Source organism: Camelus dromedarius, chromosome 4, assembly GCF_036321535.1.
Source record: "Camelus dromedarius isolate mCamDro1 chromosome 4, mCamDro1.pat, whole genome shotgun sequence".
Classification (NCBI taxonomy): domain Eukaryota; kingdom Metazoa; phylum Chordata; class Mammalia; order Artiodactyla; family Camelidae; genus Camelus; species Camelus dromedarius.
The window spans coordinates 52,350,343-52,362,851 of NC_087439.1; the positions used below are offsets into that span (position 1 = coordinate 52,350,343).

General features: G+C 38.5%; 1 protein-coding gene across 3 annotated transcripts in view; it reads right to left on the reverse strand.

Annotated features, from left to right (window-relative positions):
- Positions 1-12,509, reverse strand: part of ZNF385B (zinc finger protein 385B) — a 340,422-nt gene that overhangs the window by 92,551 nt on the left and 235,362 nt on the right. The window contains exon 1 of one of the 3 annotated variants that reach the window (XM_064484946.1): positions 1,253-1,588. The exons of 1 other annotated variant lie outside the window; for it this stretch is intronic. The gene's annotated coding sequence lies outside the window, so the exon portion shown is untranslated. Of the gene's footprint in view, positions 1-641; positions 699-1,252; positions 1,589-12,509 lie in introns of those variants that run through there. One more of the 3 variants, XM_064484947.1, reaches the window with a different exon arrangement.

A 12,509-nucleotide genomic window follows, 5' to 3' on the forward strand; every position in this document is an offset into this window, starting at 1 on the left:
CGCTTTTACTTATATTAAGTAGACTTCTAAACTGTTATGTGGCTTATGATCATCTCATTTTTTTTCTGATAAAAAAAATGATGCTGAGTGGTAAATAATTCCATGACAAAGTAAATACACAAAATGAAGCCAATGATGGACCCAGGGCTAGAAAAAAAATTTCTTCCAAAATCAGGTACTAGCCTAATAGTGATAATTACACTGAGCAACAGCATCTGCTAAGAGGTCCCACATTACAGTCTCTAGGACCTTGGAAAAAATAATGCACATTTGCTTTGATCTATTCAATTTTTGCAAGTCTACTGAACCCTCATTGTTTACACCCCTAATCCACCAATGAGGTGGAATAAAAGAAGGTGATGTTCTTTCAGTATTTCCCAAACCACCTGAAATCTCACTGGGGACAACAGGATAAAAACAACTTCCTAGTGCCAACAGTTTCTAAGCTCTTTCTTAACAGTAATATTTACTCATGTTTAAAACATGGCAAAATTGAAAGAAAAACAATTTTTTTTAGATGAGGGGAACAAAAATGATAAAATAAAAATAAAAATGAGAGTTTCACAAATATCTACTGTATACATACAAAATACATCTATCCTCATAACAGATAATACTCCCTCTTGAGCAGCTAAACTTACCTGGTTTCCAGAGAGATTTCTATGCCCAAGGGTCTAAATAAACATGAAGCCATTGAGTTTTGACCTGAACTAGATGGAACATTAAAAACTTTAAATATGCCTAGCATAAAAAATCATGTGACAAAAGTGCAAATCACCCACGTCACTCAGTTTTATTACAGGCTATCAGCCACAATTCTGTCAGTCTGAATGTGAATTCTTGTATATGTACTGTCTGCTTAAATATACTTCCTGAAGGGAATAGAAAAGAGAGAAAGAGTTTTAGTATACTTGGATTAAACATGAATCTCATTTTTTTTTCACTTAGTAAAAATGTGAGACACACTTCAAAAGAAAAGCTGTATTTCATAAAGACAAAGGAAATACGGGAAGTCTGTCACATCTTTATCATACTTAGCAAAGTGATCCAGTATTAGAATTTAAATAAAAACAAGTTAGAAAAACCCAGGTGATACTGGGCATGGGAGTCAAGAAATTAGCAAATTCTATTTGCGCTAATCCTGATACTTTTTCCTTTTTCTAAAATTGATCTTTGCTGGTCTACATTTTTGTCATATACTTCATGAAAAAGTTCCCTGAGGTATAAATGCTGATCAGTCAGCCAGGCTTACCTTCGTTTTTAAGATTACAATCCACGTTCACTTCTGCATTCGAGCACTCTACGAGGTATTACATTGAGAGATAAATAATTCCATCATTTCAACCTGGTGCTCCTGTGAAATGTGGTGCTAGGAAACAGGCGACAGGCAGTGCATCTGAACAAATCATACGTCCTGTAATTGCCGCTTAGCTCTAATTACTATTGAGGATAGTGTTTGCAACTTGATTCCAGGGAGAGGGCAGACTACCTTCTGACGACACTGAACCAAATATATCCTAAAAGACTGACAAGTTACTTTCTTTTCTGTAATTTTTCTGAGGATCTCCCAGCTACTCAGAAACTACCACTCAGCCATGGTAAAAATGAAATCAGATAATCTGACATACACCTCTCCTTTCCAACAAAGCAATCGATTCTCTAAAAATTTGTATTTACTATAACAATTTGGAATTTTTGGTATCCTTTAAGACTTAAGGGGATTTTTTTTTCCTTTTCCAGGTGGGCAACTAAAACTTTACTCTGAAATTTTTTTTTTTATTTAAAAAAGAATGTGTTCTCAAATATGAACTTTATTTATATTCGGCTAGTCCAGAATAATTTATTTGCATACCATTAGGTCTAGAAAATTTGTTTTCTTTTCTGTGGTTTTTTAGGTTTTACATAAAGATTCACAGCGTATAATTCAAAAAGACTAAAGCAGGTAATTTGGTGTTGATAACATTAACAGGGATGTTTGTGCATTTCAACTCAAAAACCTAATTTCAGTTATATGAGAGAATCATCATAGTGAAATTAGCAGTTGTGTAGGCTTGGAACTGAAATGATACATTTACTCGGATATCTAACTTCACTCTCCATTTAGTGGCCTGACCACGTGATCAGAATAAGGCTTCTGATACATCTAAGTTACATAGTGTGGCTATGATCAAATGGCTGTTTTGTTCACGCTAAGCCGATTGTCACTGATACTGTTGCGTTAGCTTAGTGGGAGTTTGACTAGCAAAAGAAGCAAAATGACTGATGTTTGCAAATGTCAGGATGGATTTTGCACCTTTGGTTGTGCAATTTAGCATATTTGCCAACCATGGTCAACACTTTAGTGACGTGCAGAGCAAATTACACCCACCACTCGCAGAGATTTGGTACATCTACTTAAGTCGGATTTGCACGGTAACTATCAGGAACAGGTAAACCTAAGGGAATAATTTGATGTGGCAATCAAAGAGGTAATTATAAGACCAGCTCTTAGAAATGGTGCGTATCTCCAGGCCTCAGTTGTTACGAACAATAACAACATAGGACTCTAAATGGAACGTAGTATGCTAGCTCTATCCTTATTTTCCCCCAAATAACAATTGTGCACTTCTTGCTCATCTAATATTTAGTTCTTCATGATTAAAATAAAAGTATAGTCACCACTGTGGTTTTCACTTCATTTTTAATTTGATTTTTAAAAATCTATACCCATGGTTGACCTCTTTTAAGAAAACTCTTTGCTCAGTAGGGATATGTTGATGCTTCCCTTGAGACATTTTTCTTTCATGGAGCTAGGCAAAATATTCCATTCTTTTTTTTTTTTTTTTTTGCATGCCCTTAAATCATGCCTGATTCTTGGAATATTTTTCTAGACTAGTCTGGCACACTAGTCTATCCTAAAGCTTCCAAATTATTTGTACCTCTCATAGGTCCTTAGTTTAGTTCAGTAGCATACAAGCTGTGGTCCCCAGGCCTGCAGCATCAGCATCACTTGAGAACTTGTTAACAAAGCAAATTCCCAGATTCCATCACAAACCCAGCAATTTGTGTTTTAACCAGCCCTTTAGGTGCTTTGAAGCACACTGATGTTTGAGAACCACTGGTCCATGCATGTACGTACTGACAGCAGTAGGTAAAAGGGATACGGAACATTTAAGCTCTATGGGGAAAACTATGGGCGAGATAAAGGCTTAGCAGAAGGGTGGCATTTAAGTGGTGATCTAAAGGATGGGAAGAGTCTGGATGAATCTGAAGGAGGCACCAGACATCCCTCACCCGGTTAACCCAACATGTGTGCCCTTGAGTTAATGCAGTGCCACCAATTCCAAGATCTTAGTCCATCAGTCACCACCATTTTTTTTTTCTTTTTTATTGAAGTATAGTCAGTTTGTAATGTTGGGTCAATTTCTAGTCACCATCTTACTTCATTCCATTCTTAGGAAAACAAAGAAGACTTTCATCATTCCTGTTAGCCTCAGTCTATCAGCAACTCTCTCTTTTCTCATAACTTTTAACTCCTTTTAGAGTGGTCTATACTTCCTTTTTTCCTTTTTTAAAACTATCCCTTCATTTCACAAATCCTATGATTTGGTTCTGATTTCTCCAGCCTAATAAAACTATGATTTTGAAGTCCTTTATCAGTTCTCCTTGACCATAGTACCACTGGGAGAATATAATCCTGTATCTCTTTTCCAAGCTCAACTTTTGTATTTCCAGCCACCTGCTGGACCCCTTCATACCTGTATTTCATTGGCACCTTGACTTCAATTTGTACAAAATTAAACTACTCACCCCAGCTTCTCCCTACCTTCTCAAGAGATGTTCCTTCTTTGGTGGTCTTTGTTTCACTGCCTGGCACCCTGAGTCTCCCAAGCACTACAGACCCTAAAACTTGAAGCTGTATTTGACTGTACCCTCTTCCTTGCCCCTAAATCAAGTTAGTTATCTTTACGACCTTTTTCTTACCTCCTTCCACTTTTTATACTCATTACACATCACCTCCATTTAGATTTTAATTAGCTATTCACTAGCATAACCCTTTAATCATTACATTCCCTCTGTAGTCAATTGAATTCTTAAGAAGGATAGCTCAAAGCAATCATTTTCCTATTACATACCTTCCATGGCTCCCCCTAGTGAGTTATGGACTCTGAAATCCAGGACACCTGTTCAAATCCCTACTCTGCTACTTACCAGCTGGGCAATATTAAAGGAACTAATTGACTTGCTAAGCCTCAGTTTTCTCAGCTGACAAGTAGGAGTAAAACAGTAATCATATCTCATAAGGAGACTGCAAGGAACTAATGCATATAAACTCTTAAAGTGCAAAGACTACTGAAGGATTTAGTAAATATTAAGCATTATTATCATCATCACGAAAGCCACTGCCATAGAATACAATTCCAATACCTTAGTTCAGCAGCCATCACCATCCTCAAGCTTAACTGAAAACCATTTTCTTACTCACATTTTCTAAGAAATAAGTTAAATGGAATTATTCCTCAAGGGCAAAAACCAAATCTTATTTTTCTTTCTGTTTCTGGCTCCTTAGGCAGTCCCTTACACCTAGTAGTTGCTCTAGAAATGTTCACTGCATGAAGCACTGCCCGTTTCTTGTACATACATACATTCTTAGTTCTGTCACTTTGTTCATGTTGTCATGCTTCCTGGGATGCCATTCCTTCTCGGTCCCCTTTCAAATTCTCTCCATTTTCAAGTGGCATTTTAAATGCTATCTCTGCCAGGAATTCTTTCCACTTTCGTCAGAAGAAAGTATTCTGCTCTCCTCTGAACCTGCAATGCATTTCATTTACATCTCTCTGACGGTACTTAAGACATCCTGTTGGTATATGTGTCTTCTTCCCCAGCTCTTCTGGGTTAGAGACCAGGATCGATTGACCACTGTTTGTCTAGTGCCTTGCCCAGAGACACACTCAATAAATGTTGAGTGTCGAATAAATGAATGAATTAGATAAAGGGAACACCTACATTCTCATCCTAAAAACTGTGCGTCTGTATACTACTTGATTAAAGGTTTTCTTTCCCATTGATAATTACTATGGTCTTCAAAGAGTATACAGATTATGAGAATTACAGAAACAAGCTTAAAAGGATCCCTAATAATTGGGGTGTGTTCCTAACTTTGGGTTTAAAGTTAGTATTCTAGAACTCAGAAGCACTTTCCATAGAAACAAAGTCATAGATGGTCATTGGATTCCTGGGGTAGTCCTCAAAAGCTTAATTAACCCACAGAATAGATGTGTTAGACAGAACATCACACTAGCAATAAGCATCTCAATGCCAACCTTACTATAAGGAGCCTTGAAAAGGAGCCAATATCCTGTGAGTGTTTATGAAAAGGGTCAGTCTTCCTTGCAAAACATAAAACTATGAATTTTGTTTTCTTCTTTATATTTTAAGATATATTCAGAGAGCCATAACCAGAGGCCAATATTCTCGTGTATTGAAATGATTAATTTTCATTGCCAGATGAACATGATCTGGTTAAAGAATCAATTTATAACTGCCTATTATAAGTTGTAAATTTAGAAAATGGAAGTCTTCTGTAAGCTGTCTGTATGTTTAAATTTTCAGAAATCAGAACTGTCTTTTTTACTTATAATTCTAAATTTCAGCTCCTTTGCCTTCATTTTGTCTAATTTAAAATTGACTATGGCCCCTGGTACTCTAGCTTCAGTTCTTTTACCCGCATCCCCTGACAAATATATAATGACCTGTTAACAAACTTTTAATTACATTCATTAGGGGAGTCTGTTATTTTAAATTAACTCTGGAGTGAGTAAATATCCCTTTTTTAATGGAAAAATGATTGCCTTTCCAATTATCTGAATTGCAATTTTAGATTTTCACAATTTTACTTATTTAGAGTAAGCAAAAGCCTCTGAACAAGTTGCCTATGAAAAAGACACAGCTTCAGTTACTTTTTGCTCACCCCAACACTGACCCAGACACCACTGGGGTTCCTGGTCCTTAAGAAGTTGACTGTTTCTTTGGCGAACAAAAATAATATACCTGAAATAATTACAGACTAATACAAAGGTACATAAAAGTTAGTGTAAATTACAGGCACTGATAGAGAAGTAGTACAGGAGAGAATATCACCTCCATAAAAGCAGGGACCTTTGTTTTGCTCACTAATGTATCATAAGCACTTGGAGCTGATTGGGCTCAAAAAACAACTGCTGTACCAAAAGGAGAGACAAAAGAGGGATAGAATGGCTGGAGACAGTTTCACAGCAAAGGCAGGACCCTGATAAGACCTTAAAAGAGAGTCATCCTTTGGTATCTGCAGGGGTTCCGGGACCCCTGCGCTGACACTAAAATCTATGGATGCTCAAGTCCTTTATATAAAATGGTGTAGTACTCTCACATAACCTATGCACATCCTCCCATAAGCTTTAAATCATCTCTAAATTGCTTATAATACCTAATACAATGTAAATGCTATGTAAATATTTGCCAGCTCAGGACAAATTCAAGTTTTGCTTTTTAGAACATTCTGGGTTTTTTTTTAAAGAATGTTTTTGATCAGTGGATGGTTGAATCTGCAGATGTGGAACCCGGGGAAACGGAGCGCTGACTGTATGTAATTCCTTGGTTCCTCCTTTTGCTCATCAACTATACCCAGACTATTAACAAGTCCTGTTGTTTCTATCTCCAACGTATATTGCAAATCTTTCTCCATGTCACTGTCCCATTCTAGTCCAAGCCATCAGCATCTATCTGGACTACAGCTAATGGCTCTTAACAGATCTTTCTGAGACAACTTATGCACCCATACACTTGGTTCTCCACACAACAGCCAAGTAAACTGTTGAAAAGTACAAATCTTATCGTGTCACTCTAGTGCATAATGGTTTCCCACTGCACTCTGCGTAAAGTCAAACACCTAACCATGGTCTATAGTTACCACACAATTAACCCCCATCACATCCCCCCAAGATCTAAACTTCTATTCACTTTCCCAAACATGTCAAATTCATTCTTTTCTCAAGACTCCTGCCTTTGCTGTTCCCTCAGCATGGAACTCTCTTCCCCATTTCAGTTATATCTCAGGTCAGTTGAAACACAACTGAGGTCTTCAGCAAGGCCTTCTCTCTATTACGTTGTTTTGTTTTATTTGCTCCCTCCATTTATCTGTCTCTAAAATTATCTCATCTTATTTGTTTACTTGTTCATTGCCTCCTCTCATGAGAATATAATCTCCATGAGAGCAACAACTACATTCTAGGTGCTCTCTTCCCAGCTGTCTAGGACTGTGCCAGGCAGGCCTAGGCTAGGCATTTAATACATAGCTGAAATGAATGAAAGACTACACTTCTCCAGCCTTTTCAAGTATGAAGATACTTTTTATGCACCAAATGGTTTGAAGGACTCCTCACATATTATTACCACATTTTTTCTTTAGTAGTCATTGATTATGTGCAGGACTATTATGAAGTCAGTAACATTTAAAATAAAGGTATGGGCATACCACAGAGATATTACAGGTTCAGTTTCAGACCACCACAATAAAGCAAGTATCTCAATAAAGTGAGTCATATGAATTTTTTGATTTTCCAATACATATAAAAGTTATGTTTTTACTATAGTCTATTATATGTGCAATAGCATTAAGTCTAAGAAAACAATGTACATACCTTAATTAAAAATACTTTATTCCTAAAAAAAAGTGCTAACCATCACCTGAGCCGTAAATGAGTTATAGCAGTAACATCAAAGATAACTGAGCACAGATTATCACAACAAATATAATAATAATGAATAAGTTAGAAATACTGTCAGAATTACCAAAACGTGACACAGAAACATGAAGTAAGCAAACACTGTTGGAAAAATGGCACCGACAGGCTTGATCGACTCAGGGTTGCCACAACTTTGATTTGTAAAAAAGCGCAGTATCTGTGAATCACAATAAAGCAAGGTGCAATAAAACGAGGTCTGCCTGTATCTCATTTTCACAGTAGGGCTGACATACATCTGGTGAGAGTATGCTGGGTATGTGTGAAACATGGTATTTATTCAATCTACCAAATAGTTGGTGCACATTTTCATTTCCAGGTACACATTTCCATTTCCAGGTACACAAGGATCCTCAACCCACAGATGTTAGGAGACCCACTGATGGATATGCAGATTTGATGTAAGGGAGAATGGCAGCCCTCTTAGCTAGAGCTTTCTCAAGACAGAGATAAGAATATACTCGGTATAAAGCCTTATCCTAAAATAAGGATAAATTAACCTATTTTTGCACCCTCTAACACATAAAATATAGTTTATTGGTCATCTTGACACATTTGTATAACAATGGCTAATACTTAGATAACATTTATTATATGCAATACTGTTCTAAGCCCATTATGCATATATTAACTCACTCAATCTTCATATTAACACAGTAAAGGAGACCTTGCTATTACCTATATTTTGTAGATAAGAAAATAGGACATACAAAGATTAAGTGGCTTGTTCAAGGTCACAGAGCAGGTAAGCAGCACAGCTGGGACTCAAATCCACACAGTCTGTCTCTAGTAGTGAGACTTGAACCACTATGCATACTGTCTCACTGATAAAGAAAGTACCTTCTTTGCACTAGTAGAAAATCTCTTGCACCATACACAACATATAAAAAAAATTACGTATCAGATGTCAGCTACTTCTAAATATGCATGTTTCAAACATTTTCAAGTATACTTGTTTTTTTCATTACTGCCAAATAAAGTTCTGAAATGCTTAGCAGCCAGTGATTTCATGACGCATTCTATGTTATGTGGGAAATCATGAGGAAAATCTCAATCAAATGCCAAATCTCGCTGAGCCTTTAATATCACTGTGAAAACAGCATGGTTTTCTAGGACACACTGTGAAGTCAGAGGTAATAAGATAGCATATCTTAAAATGACTTGAAACCAAAAATGGATTTGTGCTATTCCCAACTTCCCAAGAATGTTCTTGTCTGACAGGTTAGAACATGAGAATGCAGACCTCACTTTGGTAAATAAGGTCTTTAAGTGTGCAAATTTCAGTGATTTCTGCACAGTATGGGGTCAGGCTATTTATGGAGAAAGTTCAGTATTAGCTTATAGAAGAAAGACAGGATTCTACTAAGACCCAGGTTGTTTTGTCATTCACATAAGGCCCTCCATTTACTCCCCTTTCTCCTCCCTCCTTTTTAAGGTGATTAATTAGCTAGCTTGTGAAATGTGAATGAATCAAGGAGGAGCTGAATCTACTGAGCGCACTGCATGTTGTGCAACATGACCCTTCTGTAATAAATCTTTTGAAAAGCAGGTCTTCTCTTCCAAATGGGGCCTGTCTTCACTTTTCTCATGTGAGACTTGGCACATGGGCCATTCTGAGTCTGACAGGCCACTTCTCTGCTCCTCAGCTGACAACTCTTTTACACAGATGTCAGCTGAAACCTTTACTGGGGCACGTAGGGGATCAGAACTTTGGAGTCATGTCCAGCCCAGAGAATTCAACGTCTCTCAGCTCTCTGCTGGCCCCACCCCTCCTCCACAGCAGCACAGCGCTCCTGCAGCTCAGCCTAGCTCCAGTGAGGAAGCACAGGACACAGGAGCGGGGGAGAACCGGCTTGTACTTCTTACGAGGAAGAAGAGAAATCTCGGCACTTCTGTGATCTGTTCTTTCATAAAGATTTGGGAGCTTGGGAAGAGATGTGAAGGAATTTAGGGCCTTCATCATGGTGTAGTAGCTTTAGAGGCAGGCCTCAGTTCAAATTTTGCTTCTGTTATCTACTAGCAATGTGACTTTGGAGAACTGTTTATTATCCAAACCTCTGTTTCTCATCAGAAATAATACCTGTTTTTTTTAGGTTTGGAAAGCGAAGAACAACGTAACACATAAAAAATAGCATGGTATCTGCCATGGAGTATACCTTCAATAAATGCTAGTTCTCTCTTTCTTTCTCTAATCCTAGCAAGGGCTCGGTGTTTGGAGGTCCAATTTTAAAACTGCTCCCAGTGTCCTCAGCATATTCCATTTTCACTGGCTTTGTTCTGGTTTTGGTTTTATGCCAGGGATTCTTAAATTAAGATCCATGGGGTGCCCCCTACCCTCCAAAAATTACATGCAAATCTTTGCAACCAAGCTCATTTTGGGGAGAATGGAATCAGATTTAATCAATTCTCAAAGGATTCTGTGATTCAAAGAGATTTAAAAATCTCTGCATATGGTCCTAGAAAGTTACAGGCAAATTGAATATCATTTTATTAGTCAAAAATTTGGTTTTTAATGTACTAGAAAAAAGAGCCAGTGGATAAAGAAACTACGCTGAATCTTTTTGTAAAGCAAGCACTTGTTTTATAAACCATACATTTAATCCAGAGTTTTTTAGTTTTTACGAAGGAGTCACATTTTCAAGATCAGGTCTGCTCAAAACAGAATGCATAGTGATATTACATGTATAGTAGCTAACTCCTGTTAACAATTTACAATGTAGCCCGGGGGTCAAGTTCAGGCTTAATGTAAACTGAAAAAGAAGGAACTCCAAAAAGGCCCTGCTCTGAACTGGACAGAACCCTAGTTGTCCTCTGCTCCAAAGACCTCATTTTATGGATGAAAAAATTGAGGTTCTGAGAGGTTACATGACTTGCCCAAGGTCATCGCAATAGTTACAGACAGTAAGGAATAACAGCTGTAAAAATAATGACAGTGATTATGATGATGATGACAGCACTATGATCTATTGAACCTTTACTTGAGCTAAGCCTTTTAAAGACTTTAACCTCATGTACTTTCACTACAATCCTGGAGGAAGATTTTATTACCTCTACTCAGCAGATGAAGCATTCTGCCCAGGGCTCTACCGCCAGTAAATGGAAAACTCAGAATTCAGACCAACTCACAACTCAGCATCCTGTTTTAGCCTGAAAGACTATGCTCTTAGGCACTAAACTGCTTCCCAAAATACAAAAGAACAGAGCGTCACATGGTCTTATACAAACACTTAAAAGGTTACTTAGGAAAGATGTATCTACAACTTTTCAGGTATGTTTACATATCCAAATGGGGTTTTAAAAATACTATCTCAGACAGTCTTTGCCAAAGCTACACCCTCACAGATGTACACTAGGAGTATACGTACTAGGAGCACAAGTTCTAGAATAAATCCAGGTCGTCTCCTGCTTGCAGTGTCATCCTTAGACACAACCCTCTCTGGCCATGCTGCTCCCTAGTCTCCTGGGCAAGGGTATCAGCCCACATAAGCCTATACTCTCCCTCTGCCCCTTCGAGACCCCGTTCTGGGTACCTAGGATGCCATACGTCCACACTCGAATGCCCTGGAGCCACTTCCTGATGTGTCTCTCTCTGATGGGGCCAACATCTGTCAGGGCCCAGGAGTGAACTCTGGATGGCTGTTTTCAGGAAATACAGGTGGAATCTGGCACTGAGGACTTGGGGGGCCGACACTCCAGAGCCACTCTGTGCTTCCATGATCTGGCACAGAACTTTGACATGTCTGGGAATTCTGAAGTAACACCTGGTCTTCTCAGGTTTTTATGAATATATATTTGTAAAGGTAGGAAGATAAAATAGACTTTACTTATACTTGATTTTTAACTTTATAATAGTTAGATATAGGTGGGCCTCAATTTGTATTCTTGTCTGAGGCATGAGACATTCTTGTCCTTGTCACAATGGTAGGACAGTCCCCAGTGCTGCTTTCTTTCTTTCTCTCTCAGCTCTTCTGGTCCTTCGATCCCTTTGGCATGACTCCATATCGACTTTCGTTCTTGTTTTCCTTGCTCTGTCTTTACTGGTGAACTAATATAAAATCCATCTATCCAAACATCTGAGATTCACTAAAGGCTAACTGTAAGCTCCACCGCTGTGCCAGGGGCTGTGGATATATCGACAAAGAAGAAACCCTCAGTCCCTGCTCTGATGGAGCCAACTGCCTTGTGAAGGGTCCACTTGAATATACAGGCATAGAATAAGGAGGGATATGTGTGACAAGAGGAGTCATACCGGGATGGCTGAGGGAACATAATTCTTTCATGGGTGTCCAGTAAGGCTTTCTTGAAAAAGGAGGGTCGAAACTGAAAACCTGAAGAGTAAGATTTACCTAGGTGAAAGGGAATGGGGAAGGAGAAGAGGAAGAGCTGGTTGCAGGTTCGTTTTAAGTAGAGAGAACTACATATAAGGCCAAGCATGGTGCCTTGAACTGAAAATATTTTAGTATTGACTAAAGCATGTCTCTGGGGTGAGAAATGTTCCTGGAAGGGTAGACTGGGACCAGACCGATGCAGGTCTCATGCATTGTGTTAACATGTTCAGACTTGACCTAAAGGTGGTGGCGAGTTGAAGGCAGTACAAACAAGGGCATGCGTGACACGATGAGACTTTCATGTAAGGAACACCAGTGGCTGGAGAATGGATTACATGTATGTGCATGAGGAGCTGGTGGGGAAGGGGTAGGAGGGGCAGAGCTGATGGAGCTAAGGCATCCAAGTAGGTGGCATTATAGT